This window comes from Ahaetulla prasina, chromosome 1, assembly GCF_028640845.1.
Source record: "Ahaetulla prasina isolate Xishuangbanna chromosome 1, ASM2864084v1, whole genome shotgun sequence".
Classification (NCBI taxonomy): Eukaryota; Metazoa; Chordata; class Lepidosauria; order Squamata; family Colubridae; genus Ahaetulla; species Ahaetulla prasina.
The window spans coordinates 330,000,585-330,015,096 of record NC_080539.1 but is presented as its reverse complement, the minus strand read 5'-3'; positions in this window follow the sequence as shown (position 1 = coordinate 330,015,096).

Here is a 14,512-nt window from a genome sequence, read left to right as displayed (position 1 = left end):
TCCAAGGGTCCCCTCTTTGAGGGAAAAAGAAAGGTTCACTTGTTGACTACAGACATCTTCCAGGCAGTTCTACTCCACCCGTAGGCATCCGGATTGCTTCCTCATCGTTCCCTTACCAGCCAATGCCTTTTTTTAAAAACAAGTTTTTATTGATTTTTTAATTCCCCCCCTAAACACATACATAGTTTATGAACAGAGTATTGGCCATATCATATCTTATACAGTTTAACATATCCAAATACACTTTACTTTATTTTAATTTCTGCCAAAGTATTCTTTTTTCATATTTTAATCGTGTCTTAATATTTTCATGCTCATTTATATAAATCAAATCTTCCTTCGCCCTCCAGGTCTAATTTCTCCATTTTTACTAATATTTATTCTCTTTTATTATTTTTTAGGTATTTAAATTTTTATCCTGATATATTCAAATGTATTCGGGGCTGTCTTTCTTCCATTTCATCTTTTCCATTTTACAGCAATCTTTCTTCTCCTTCTCCTTCCTCTCCCTCCCTTCTTTTATCCTTCCTAATTTCTTCTCTCCTCTCCTACTCCTTCTCTACTTCCCCTTCCTTTCTCCCCTTCCTCCATTCTTCCTCCCTATCTAACTTTTTCTTCTATTCTCATTTCCACTCCCTTTCTTCCTCTCCTCTTCCCTTTCTTCTTTCTCTCTCCCTCCTTCCCCCTTTCCGTCTCTCTCCTTCTTATCTCTCTCTATTGCTGTGTTTATTTTCATTTCAATATTTTTAACAATGGCGTCCAGACAACCCCGATTTTTCCATTTATCAAGTATATTTTTCAGCATTGCCCTCATGTGTTTTAATTATTAACATTGTCTTCATCTTATTCCATTTTTATCTTACAACCTTCCATCTCTTGTTTTCTTTAAATTCTTATTCACAATTCAATAATTATTTTTCTCTTCCAATAGGATACATCATTTACTAACATTTCAATTTTATTCCATTTTACATCTGTTTCAATTTTTTTTTATTGAAAAAGTTTTTACAAAAATTTTCACCCCCCTTTTTTCCCCCTCCCCCCACTCCATCCCCTCTCTCTCCCTCCAAAACCATCCTCCTCCCTCCCCCCCCGACTTCCCAGAACAAACACAAGGTATAGTTCAAAAGAAAAAACAATCATACGCTAAATTTTTCCTAACACAAATTATAATCGTCCCCTTCTTCTCAAATCCTAACTTCCCCCATATAAGTCAGAGATAAATGCATCCTAATCATTCAAAAGCAATCTGATATCTATTTTGCGTATATTCAATCTATTTTTTCCATTCAGTTAAATATTTTTCTTGTGTAGTGTCTTTCGAAAAGGCTGAGATTTTAGCCATCTCAGCCAAGTTAGCAACTTTTAATATCCATTCTTGTATTGTAGGTAACTCTTTTTTCTTCCAGTATTGTCCTATCAATAGTCTTGCCGCTGTTATTAAGTTTAAAATCAGCTTAGTCTCAATTACTGTACAATCCGTAATAATTCCCAATAAGAAAAAATGCTTTTCTTTTCTTTTCTTTTCTTTTCTGAAATATCCTTCCCCCTCTCCGTTTCTATTATATCACTGTCAATCCCAGTGTAATGTCTTATCTTCAATTATTTCCTTTTCAGCAGTGTATTCTTGTTCCTCTTGTTTCTTCTTCATAATTTCTTCATCTTTTTTTTTACTTTTTAGCCACATCTCTGCTTCTTTGTTTCACTTAAATGATTCTCTCACCATTTGAAGCATCTCCCTTAATTCCTCATACTCATCCTCCCAACTCTCCATATTCTCAATTTAAGGAGAAAGGATTTTTAAATTTATTATTTTAACTTATATATAGTTCAAATTCAAGTCCAAATATTGCCTCTTTTTTTCCCTTTTCTATTTTCAAATAGAAATAGATGTTTCTATTCAGTTGAGATGTTTCTTTAAGCCGTTCCAATTCAAATGTTTAATCTTCCCAGTCCTTTTTTGAAGTTATACTGCAGCTGTTTAAACAAACACTCCTCCAGCCTTTCCCATGACAGCTTAAGCAATGCAATATTTTTTCTCTCCTCCAGCTGATGTCTCTCTCCAATACACAAATCCCCGGCAACAAAATATCACTTGTTAATCCACAAAAATAGTTACTCCATCTTCCTCAATTAAGTCCTTTTGTTAGTAGAAGATGTTTTCCCTCAATTTTCTTCTCCTTTTAGTATTTTTAATTTCTTCCAAATCCAATTTTAAATCCAGATGAAAAGTTATTTCTTTTAGGTCTTAAGAGTTCCTCTTTGCTTTTTGTTTCCCTTTACTTTAAATTTCTGCATGCCAATTAGCCACTAATTTCAAGTTGGAAAGTCTTTTCAGCTTTAAGAATTTTTTCTTCTTACCTGTGAGTTGGCCAATCACTCACCCAGTAACAACATTCAAATCACCAGTCCTGCTCAATTCTTTTGTGTGGCCACCCCGACTTTGACAGCTCCTAATGGCTGTCTTTCCTCGCTGCTGGGTCAGAGGTTAATGCCGGCGCTCCAGGGAATTTGCATCTTCCCTGTTTGAACCAAACTCATTCTGTAAGCTATTCAATTTGAGGTACATTGATTCAAAAATCGTTGGCCTATGATGCATCATTTCTCCCAGTTGAACGTTACAAAAAGACACAAAAGTTTTAGTAGTATATAGAATTGAGGTTTCCTTGAAATTGCCCCATTTTACCTTTATTTTCATTTTATTTTTCAGTCATGAGGAAAGTAAAGGAAAAGAAAGAATAAATCCCCTTCAAATAATTCTGAAACCTTCCATCTCCAGAAAAATGCTACAATAAACTTATAAATTTACTGGCACTAAATCACAGAACATGATATTTTAAGGGACAGTAGTCCTCCAGAGTTCCTGATAAAAGTCTTTCTCTAGAGTCAGATTTTTTTCAAAGAGATCCAGTATAGTTTAAGGTTTTGATGTAGAGATTAAGGTACCAGGCTAGAAACCTAGAGACCATGACTTATAGTCCAATCTTAAGCACAAAGGTAGCAGTGTATCGTTGGGCTATTCACCCTCTCTCAGTCATAGAAAGAAGCAAGGGGAAAATTGCCCTGAGTCCTTCGGGAGAAGGGCGGTATAGAAATCAAATAAATAAATAAATAAATAAATAAAATGTTTCTGAAATCTTGCCAAGAAAACTGCAGGAACTTGCATTGCCTGGAGTCAAGACTGACCCGAAGTCTCTAGTCTCTATCTCTATCATCTCTATCATCTCTACCTCTATCTCAAATGAAGAATCATGTATCCCATGTATGAATGTATACTTGTATGTTATAGGGAGATTTAGACAGGAATACCAGGAACTAAACTATATACATACATACATACATACATACATACGTGTGTGTGTGTGTGTGTGTGTGTGAATGATGTCTTCTCTACCCTTGAAAATGAAGTTTTTTCTTCATGCTCTCCCAAGTTAAGTGTTGACAAGGTATAGGAAAAAGGACTTCTGCTGCTGATTTAACACAGGGGGTTTATGTTTTTCAATCAGTGGGTATATATTCAGGTATCGCTAAGAACACGTCTATCTCCATCTGTAGAGTACATTTGATAACACAGGGAAGAAAATGAAAGCAGTCATAGACAAAAGGAGACAGAAGATGAATGCTAGTTTTCCCCTGGGGTTCATGGTTGAAGGAATTAACACAGCTTGGCACTCTAACCTAGCTGTGTTTGTTTCCATGGCAACAGCTACGTACATGTTTCATAGTATCTACAGTGACACAGTTGCAGAAATAGTAGCTTGCAGGTTTCTGATATCACATCAGTGGGATAGCAGCACCTACACTGTCTTAAGTAAGTGTAGAAGAATTTTACCAGTCTAAGCCTCTGGATTCAGATAATTTAAGATGCATCTGACATGAGTTAACTTGAAGAGGGCTGGACCTTACGTGCCACTCTACCCGGGATGCCTGGTCAAAACTGAAAGTTGCAAGAAGCTGTTCAAGCAGTCCACGTTGATTTGAGCAAAACAATCAAATGTGAGTGAATGCAGCTGGTTTAAAATGTGGGCAGTAAATTTTGAATGAAAATTTTGAGGAGTAAATAGTTGTGGCAAGATGAAGGATGTTCCTTCTTTAATTTTCTTTTCTTTTCTTTTTCTTTTCTTTTTTCTTTCTCCGTTATTCACATGCAGACAAATCTTGCAGATTTGTCTTGGTGCAATAGAATGCGAAATCTGGGAAGATTTTAGACTTCACAGTTGCTATGTTGGGATTTCTTGAATTGTAAGGCTGATTCCAAATGAGAATGATTGAATTGTTTGTTGACCAGCTGCTTAATTTGGGAAGATTTCAATCTCTTATGTCCTTCTTTAGGGTTGTTGTAAATAGCAGAGCTGTGCCAAAGCATAATATTTAGTGACCCTGATTTGTCTTTGACATTGTACTGCTCTTTTTTTATTTTTTTAAAAAATCTATTTCTTTGCTTTTCCCCCACTCCTCCTCCTCTTCTTTTTATCCACACTGTTATTATGATCAAAAGAAGAATATCCTGATATTCTGACAATTATATTTACCTCAACATACGCATGATCCAAGTAGGTATTGTACTTATTTTCCAATTGTTTCTGAATCATGGAGGAATGCACAGATATAAATGAACGTTAGAGTAAGTTTTAGCTCCATAGATTTTAGTGGTAGTGTAGCCTATGAAGCCTAGGGTGTTGGTGTTTCATTTGGACTGATTTCTTTCAGCCTGATTTCATTGTTTTGTGGTTTCACTATTGTAAAATCAAAACAGGGCTTTCAATTTTGCTGATTAAGAGGACCTTATTCTAGTCTAGAGGTTACAGCTGATATCTGCCTTTGCTTCACCTATTCTGTGTACATGCTTCTCCACAAATGGGAATTCCCTTTTATTGGTTCACTCAGACTAGAAGCTAGATTGTGTTTTGAGTTAGCATGTGAATGTTGGATACACATATCCCCTGATGTTGTGAGTCTTCAGCAACATGGACATACACTGATAGTGACAGTCACTTAATTGTCAGCATACATACTTACACTGGAAAAAAAATAGAAAGGTCTATTTCCAAAATAATATGTAATTACAAGCAATCAAATATGGATGCCAACATTCACCAATTTATGGATATTCATTATGATTCCTTATCTCTATTAGTAATAATCAATGTTAAAAATAATTTGGAAAATCTCTTTCTGATTTGCCTGTGATGTGGCAGTGATGTGTTTGTCTTCCTAAAAAAAAAACAACCTGTAACTTTTCCCCCCTAAAATTCTAATCTGCAGTAATAAATTACATACTGTAATTTACTATCAGCATCAACTCTAGGTAAAAAATAGAATTGCATTAATTTACCAAAGTATGTCTGTGAGTCATCCACATTTGTGGTTAGTACCAGAACCTGGAAAAGTTAGCAACTGCCAAGGTTGCATAGATATTTGAAGAGCCCCATTGTCCAGTCTTCAAGCTGGTAGAATCCTAATTCTCCCTCCATACTTTTTCACTGGCATTTAGGTGATAAACTCAATGATCATCTCCTATATTTATGGAGTTATACATTAGCTCAAAATAATTGGCTGAGGAGGGACTAAAGCAGCCTTTCATGTTGGTTTCTCAGAACATTTATTTCCCACTAAACTGGGAAATATTAGATTAAATAAAGAAAACTAGCTTTAAAAATGATCCTGCACTGAAGATGAGGATGAGAAAATGACTTTGCCAGCAACACTGAACGTTCAGAGTCCAGTATGTAAGAAAAAATGTGAGAGGGTTCAATTTAAAAAAGAAAAATGCATACAGAACAACTCCACCCCCTGATGGATGTAGGTTGCAGAACTAATTTGTGTGTGTAGATTTTGTGTTTTTTACTGGAATGGTGAAAGATAATATTTCTGTTTATTTTTCTAAGAACTGAGAAAAACTGCCCAGATTTATAATGCCCTGAATATTTTTCTGTCTGCAAGAATTACATTCTGAACTACTTATAATTAGGTAGCATCCTTACTGGGATGAACATTAAAATCACCTTCTTAACTCTACCTAAAAAATAGCATATCTTATTTCAGTGAATTTTCCATGCTGGAGAATTCTGTAACAGTACATTGAGAACTGGGTTAATACATTTAGGATTTGCTACATTGGTCAGAAATTCTACAATGCTCTTTGTTCCTAAATTGGCCTATCTATGAGCACTAACATAGTGCAATATTTCTGTTAACAAGAAGGACAGATATGCTAGCAGAAGTAATATTTGTAATTCCTAGCAAGCATGATCAGTTTAAGACAGAGAAGTCAAACTTGTGGTCACTCATGTCATCACATGACATATCACAACTTTTTCCCCCCTTCACTAAACCGGGCATGGGCGTGGCCAGCGCGTAACGCATCCGGCCTGCGGGCTGCGAGTTTGACACCCCTGGTTTAGGAGGATAATAGGAACAAAGTCTAACATATCTGAAAGACCATCATAAAGAGCTAGTAGAAAAACTGAATCGTAATAAACCAAGTAATGTTTAATGTAGAATAATGGATTTAGAAGGGATGTCAGAAATTGTCTAGTCCAACCCTCCACAGAGTGTAAAATTTGCTAAAACATTTCAAACAGGTAGCAATCCAACAACTAGTGAACATCTCAAGGGAGGGAGACTTACTTCCCTGTAATTTCAACCCTTTAGTTCTGGTCCTGTCCTCTGAGATGGTAGAGAGCATTTAAAAAATATGCTGCAGATATTAAGACCTTGGAAGAAATATTCAAATGCTGTGATGTATCTATATTTGCAAAGATTAGAATCGCGCAAGCCATGGTATTCCCTGTGACATTATATGGAAGTGGAAGTTGGACTCTGAAGAAGCAGATTGATAAGAGTATTGATGCTTTTGAATGTTAGTGTTGGAGATTCCTAAGAGTATGTGGAGCAAGAAGAAAACAAACAAATGGACTACTGAAGAAAGCAACTCAAAATTCTCACTCAATGACCAGGCTCCAATTTAACCTACTTCAGACGGATTGTGCAAAGATCTAACTCTCTGGAAAAGGCTCTAATGCTGGAAAGAATGGAAGGAAAAAGAAGATCTCACAGTAACAATGAGTGCACCATTGGAAAACCTGAAAAAACAGGTCATGGGGATGAAAATCTATATGGTTGCTAAGAATTGATAATGAATTGATGGCAATCAGTCAATCGATCAAGTATTTACACAGTCTCCCATTTTTCCTTCTAGGAAATGTTATTTCCAATTACATATTTGGTATCTCATTTTGCAGAACTTTTCAATTTTTGTGGATACCTTTCTCCTTGTATTGAGTGTATCAAGAACTACTCTCCTGAAATCCCATAGAGAGCCTGATTCTTCTGCATTCTTCCTCCCTTGAACTCAAGGATAACATGGTCATTTTCTCCCATGTTTCCAATCACCTTCACTTTTACAACCATTTCCTTTCGGTAAAATTAGGTCCCTTTATTACTTTTCCTACTAGTTATCAATAAAAGATAACAAATTGTAAGATCTGTAGTCTTACAAATTGTAAGACTTTTGCAGATTGTTATTATAGCACTGAAAGTTTGATCATTTGACTCAGAAAGGCAGAATATTTATTGCCTGTCTAAATGATCTATATTAAATTCCCACAACAAAACCATTTTTATTTTTAAACAAAATACTTTCAACAGGATTTTTATGCTCCAGTTCATGAATTCCTGTGCATGCATGTACTTTATTTATATACAGTGCAACATCCCCTCCTTTTCTTTTCATTCTGCTCCTTTTGAATAAATTGCACCTGTTCAGGTCTACAATATCTTATAATCATGTGTTCTACCATATGCCAGTGATTCCTGTGCTATCCTGTGATAACTACTAATTCTACATTTAAGATATCTTAATACTGATTGAAAACTATCAAGGAGACATAGGACGGGTGTAAACAAGTTAAGTTATAGCAATAAGAGGCCAGTTTAGCTCACGCTGGTAAAGCCTGTTATTAAGAACACAGTAGCCTGCAATTACTGCAGGTTCGAGCCCGGCCCAAGGTTGACTCAGCCTTCCATCCTTTATAAGGTAGGTAAAATGAGGACCCAGATTGTTGGGGGGGCAATAAGTTGACTTTGTAAAAATATACAAATAGAATGAGACTATTGCCTTATACACTGTAAGCCGCCCTGAGTCTTCGGAGAAGGGCGGGGTATAAATGTAAACAAAAAAAAAAAAAAAGAATATATATATTGTATATATATGTGTGTGTGTGTGTGTGTGTGTGTGTTTTCGTAGGTTTTCACGGGTTATGTATGCAGGTTTTGGTATGTTTGGGTCTTTTCCTGTGTATTGCATTCACGTAGGTTTTCACGGGTATATGTATGCAGGTTTTGGTATGTTTGGGTCTTTTCAGTGTAAGGTTGAAAGTATTTAGGCAACGTTTGGATGAGGTCTCACTCATCATCTTCAGGCTGGAGTTTTTGGCTTTGTGCTTATGCGAGCAAAAGATTTATAAGATATAAAGATATATATATGTTTTCGTAGGTTTTCACGGGTATAGGTATGTAGGTCTTGGCATATTTGGGTCTTTTCCCGTGTAAGGTTGAGAGTATCTTGGCGACGTTTCGATGAGGTCTCACTCATCATCTTCAGGCTGGTGCTTTCAGCTTCATAATTCTGTGAGCAAAGCGTGGTCAGAGCTGCTGTCTCTCTAAAAATACTGGTGGGGAGTTGGGGAGTGTTGCTGTGAACGGGTTGGTTGCCTGTGTGGTTGCATTTTGATTGGTAGATGGAGTGGGTGTTTGCAGATTGGTCAGCTGCCTCGCAGCATCCTGTGTGGGTGTGCTCCTAGTCTTTTGTTCCTGAGCTTTGGTGTTGTGGCCTCTGGAGTTTTGTGATGTGATGTCTTGAGCAGATGGCTGTGATGCAGCATCCCGGGCCCTGGCCTGGCTCCGAGTCCGAGGTCCTGTCATATGTTTCTGGCGTGTGTCAGCTTGCTTTGCCTGGGGATCGAAGGGGGGTGCAGCAGCCAGTGGTGCCAGCATGGTCTGGCTTCTGGATGGTGGTTGTGTTTCGTCTGTGAGATGGGTTTGGTTTGAATCTGGTAAGGATGATTGGTGGTGGCGTTGTGTGTTATCCCGGGTCCAGTGTCAATTTTCATGGCTGGGACTCGTTTGTTGACTAAGGCCAGTTTCCAGATGTCTGGTAGGTGGGAGGTGTCATCCCGTTTGTTCATGTTGTGGGGGTGTTTCTCTATTTCGATGGCTTCCATCGAAATAGAGAATAATTATGGAATAATTATTCTTTAACAAGAGAATAATTATGGAAGCCTTTGAAATAGAGAAACACCCCCACAACATGAACAAACGGGATGACACCTCCCGCCTATGCCCACGCTGGCACCACTGGCTGCTGCACCCCCCTCCGATCCCCATGCAAAGCAAGCTGACACATGCCAGGAACACTGATAGGACCTCGGACTCAGAGTCAGGCCAGGGCCTAGGATGCTGCATCACAACCATTTGCTCAAGACATCACATCACAGAACTCCAGAGGCCACAACACCAAAGCTCAGGGACAAAAAACTAGGACCACACCCGTGAGGCAGCCGACCAATCTGCAAACACCAATCAAGATGCAACCACACAGCCAATCAACCCTCTCATAGCAAAACTCCCCAACTCCTCACCAGTATTTATAGAGAGATGGCAGCTCCGACCATGCTTTGTTTGCACAAGCACGAAGCTGAAAGCACCAGCCTAAAGACAATGAGTGAGACCTTGTCGAAACGTCGCCAAGATACTCTCAACCTTACACGGGAAAAGACTTGAATATGCCAAGACCTATATATATATATATTTGTTTTCTGAGCATGAACAAACGAGATGATACCTCCTGCCTACCAGCCATTTGGAAACCTGCCCTTATTGACAAACGAGTCCCTAACACGAGGAATGACACCAGACCCACACTCACGAGGTCCACACAGGATGTCACCACCACACATCCACCCAGAAAGCAGACCCAAACCCACACTGATCAGGAAGCACGACCAAGGACCAGAAGCCAGACCGCAGCTGCAACATTAGCCATTTCAAACCCCTCCAATCCATACATACAACAGACAGACACCCACTACGCTCTGGAACGAACTTCCTCCTGGACTACGTCAAGTGCCTGATCTTTGGACCTTTCGCCGTGAGCTGAAAACGCACTTATTTATTCAAGCGGGACTGGCTTAATATTTTTAATATTTTTAAATTTTTAACTGGGGTTTTATTATTTTAGGATTCATAATTTTAAATTTTAAATTTTTAAATGTTGGCCATTTTTTCTAATATGCTCGGTTTTAAATTGTTGTTTTAATTGTATATTTTTGTGTTTTTTATCTCTTGGCTGTACACCGCCCTGAGTCCTTTGGGAGAAGGGTGGTATAAAAATTTAATAAATAAATAAATAAATAAAATAAACTATGAAGATGTAGCACGACCACAAACACGAAGCCAAACAACAGCAATGCAACTCACCAGCTCAAATCCCCCTGCAACTCAGACTAATCTGAGCACAACCAAGCCCCCACCCAAACAGGACACACCCCCAGCCAATCAGAGCACAAAAAAACCCCCATCCAATCAGAGCACAGCCAAGCTCCCACCCAATCAGTTCAAACCCCCACTAGCAGTTAAAAAGGAAGAAACAGCTGCGATCACATATTGCTCCCAGAAGCACGAAGCTGAAGCCTGAAGATGACGAATGAGACTTCATTGAAACGTCGCCAAGACACTTCCAATTTTACGCGGGAGAAAACCCGAATAACCAAAGACCTACATATATATATATATATATATATATATATATATATATATATATATATATATATATATATGGCAACTAACTTTAAACATGTTCTGTCTCTATCATTTGGGGTGCAAGTTGAATACTACCCTCAGCATTGTTAAGAATAGTTTCCAATATATCAAATAATTTTTACTTTCAAGCACTTTTCCCTTTGGAGGTACTGTGGAGCAGTGGTGGGTTTCACATTTTTTTACTACCAGTTCTGTAGGCGTGGCTTGGTGGGCATGGCAGGAAATGTTACTGCAAAATTCCCATTTTCTCCCGATCAGCTGGGATTCAGGAGGCAGAGAAAAGATGGGGGAGGGGCCAGACAGAATTTTTACTACTGGTTCTCCAAACTGCTCAAAATTTTTGCTACCGGTTCTCCAGAACTGGTCAGAACCTGCTGAAACCCACCTCTACTGTGGCAGATGTGTTTAACTACTTCGTCTGAATCAGCGACTTCTATTGTCTTACCTACTTACTTACTTACATACTCATTGTCTACTATAAGCACTGCTTATAACTTTCTCTTCCTTATAAGAAACATTCCCTGTGAGAAGCATGATATTCTGATCTACTCTTCCACTGATGATGCATCCATTTTTGAATGTGAATATATCCCACAGCTGATTTTGGACTGCATTTGAAAGAGCCTTTAAAAGCTATGGTGCCATAACAAAACTTCAGAATAAACTCTGCTTTGTCAACTTCACCAATGAAAAAAATTGATATTGTATATGGAACCTGAAATGCCTAAACTTTACATACTGCCTAAAAGTTTAACATGTTGTCTGTTTTGCTTTGGATTTAAGACTTGTGTTCTGTGCTCATTGCAGCTATCTGCATTATGTTCGCATTATGTAAATGACTTGTGTTATATATTCTAAGACGGGGGTAGGCAGTTAATTTTTCCAAGGGACCACATGAGAAATGGAGACTGTTAGAGTTTGCAGCGATCCAACCAGCACGCAAGTAAACGATTCAGTAGGATTCATGTTTAAAAGAAAATTCTTTATATAGAATAATATAAATCATGATGTATGTATACAATACCCATGCAGCAGAAGTCAGAACCAGAACTCAGAATCCAGAAGTACAGAATCAATATATCACAGAAACAATAATAATCCATATATATATAGTTCAGTTAAGCTAAACCACGCCCAGGCTCCGAGCCATCTCCCCTGGGTCACAACAGATCCTGTTTCTTAGTCACCAAACAGTTCCCATTGGCTGACTTGTTATGGCTCTCCCAGCTCATAATTACACTGGTAGAGACTGTTGTGGAAGGTTGAAGCAATAGGGCTATGAAAGTGTGCAGGCAAGAAAGTAGAGTTGTCTTCAAAATGAAAGCAATGCAGTTTCATTGCACGCATGGCATATACTTACTTGCATTTGGTTTTTAATTTCTGATTGACCTCACACAGACCGGACAGGGACAGAAAAAGTGCCAGATGTGGCCTGGCAGCCATAAAATGCTCATAAAATCTGTTCTAAGATAATTACTTTCTGCCCTTTCAAAATTGTAATCCAGTTTTTTATTTTATGTATTTTCAGTCCTGGAGTGGACTCTACAAATAAAAAATAGTTCAACTCTACTATTTAATTAAATAATTGATATAGTCATTGTTTGCTTTTCTGGTGACAAGCCTAATAGCTTGCCTTACATTAGATGGCAGTCCATTATTTAAATATGAATTGTGGGGTAGTTGCATCCTTTATAAGGAAGTGAACAAGAAAAAAACACACTGATACCTGAATAATTTTATTTACCACTTTTATTGTTACTTGCTTGCCATCTACACCAGAGATGGGTTTCAGCAGGTTCTGACCAGTTCTGGAGAACCGCTAATGGAAATTTTAAGTAATTCGGAGAACCGGTAGTAAAAATGCTGACTGGCCCCACCTCCATCTAGTCGCTGCCTCCCAAATCCCAGCTGATCGGGAGGAAATGGGGATTTTGCAGTAATGCCTGGAATGCACTACCAGACTCTGTGGTCTCTTCCCAAAATCCTCAAAGCTTTAACCAAAAACTATCTACTATTGACCTCACCTCATTCCTAAGAGGTCTGTAAGGGGCATGCGTAAGAGCACCAGTGTGCCTACCGTTCCTGTCCTAATGTTCCCTTTGATTGTATCCAATTTCTTATAGTTATTACATACTTATGCTTATATATATGCCTATACATTGTATAGTTATTTCATACTTATATATACTGTTGTGACAAATAAAATAAATAAATAAATAAATAAATAAATAAATAAATAAATAAATAAATAAATAAATAAATAAATAAACCTCCCCTGGAGTGCAGTGGGAATGGAGATATTACAGTATCCTTCCCCTGCCATGTCCACCAAGCCACGCCCATCAAGGAATGCCATGCCCACCAAACCATGCCCACAGAACAGGTAGTAAAAAAATTTACACATCTGAATATTTTATGCTTTGTTTATATTCAGGCTTCAAATATTACTGTAATAACAAACTACTACTATATATAATATTTAGTGTTTTATGCGGATCCACACACATACATTTCTTTCTATCTTTTCCTATTGTAATAATTGTAAGAATCTATTTCACCTATCTATAAGAGGACAAACCACGATGAAACAAATTTAATGCCATTTTCCATATTAATTTCAGTCCATTTTTTTCTTTTACAAGATAAGGCTTTTAATGAATTTCATGCACCATGGGCTACTTTAGCACAGAGTTAATACTGTGCTCAGTATGAAGAGTCATGAGTGCAGGCTATGAATTACCCATGCCCAGTCATTCAGACTAGATCCTTTTCATACTCAATTCAATATGAGTATGACATCCATCAAATCTGTTTTGAATTCCCCCAAATCTCAAGAACTAATTTATGACATTCATGGGGTGGTTGTTGGAGAGGAAGAATTCATTTTGCCCGTGGATAAGGATGTCCCTTGGTGAATCAGCCTTTGATTCAACCCAATTTTATGGACTTGCTGAGACAAATTTAGAATGTAGAAATCAGAATCATTGCCAAATATGGCAACTTCAAAAAAAAGGATCTAAGGATGAAAACTTTTTTGTTCAAAGATTATTACATTGCTTGATTAAACTCAAGCAAATTTGAAAAACAAACTTAATATATCCAACACAACCCTTTTTTGATATTTTAATTATTATCTGCCTGTAATAAGAGCATTTATTAAAACATAATGATATAAATATTTTATTTAACCTTGAAATAGCATTAGAAAACATCAGTAAAAATATTTGAAACAAATACTGCAATTTCAGAATGTTGTTTTAATTAAAAAATAAGCATTCCTCTTTTTAAAGACTTAATTTCTGCTTAACAATTGCAGATGGGAAGCTTAAAATACATTTTCTGACGTAGAGGCATTACACTGCAGAAATGGGGAACAACTTCCCAGATATGAAATTTTACCAGTAAAGGAATTCAGTAACAAATTCCCTATCCTGGGTTAAAAAGTTAATTTATTTCAGTCCCCCCAGCTACACCAGATCAGGAATCATTTCCAAAGGAAAGCTAAAGCTACTTTTATTGAGAGTGACTATAATGATGGAATTTTGCAAGTTGTATTATGCTGTACCTCTTCTCCTTCTTATACCCATGTGAATTAGAGAAGTCAGAGGTGTCTACCTAAGCCATTTCTGCATGCTTTCTACTTGTCTGGGTTTAAACTATGTTTTGATCCTTGTTATTTTGGTAACAGATT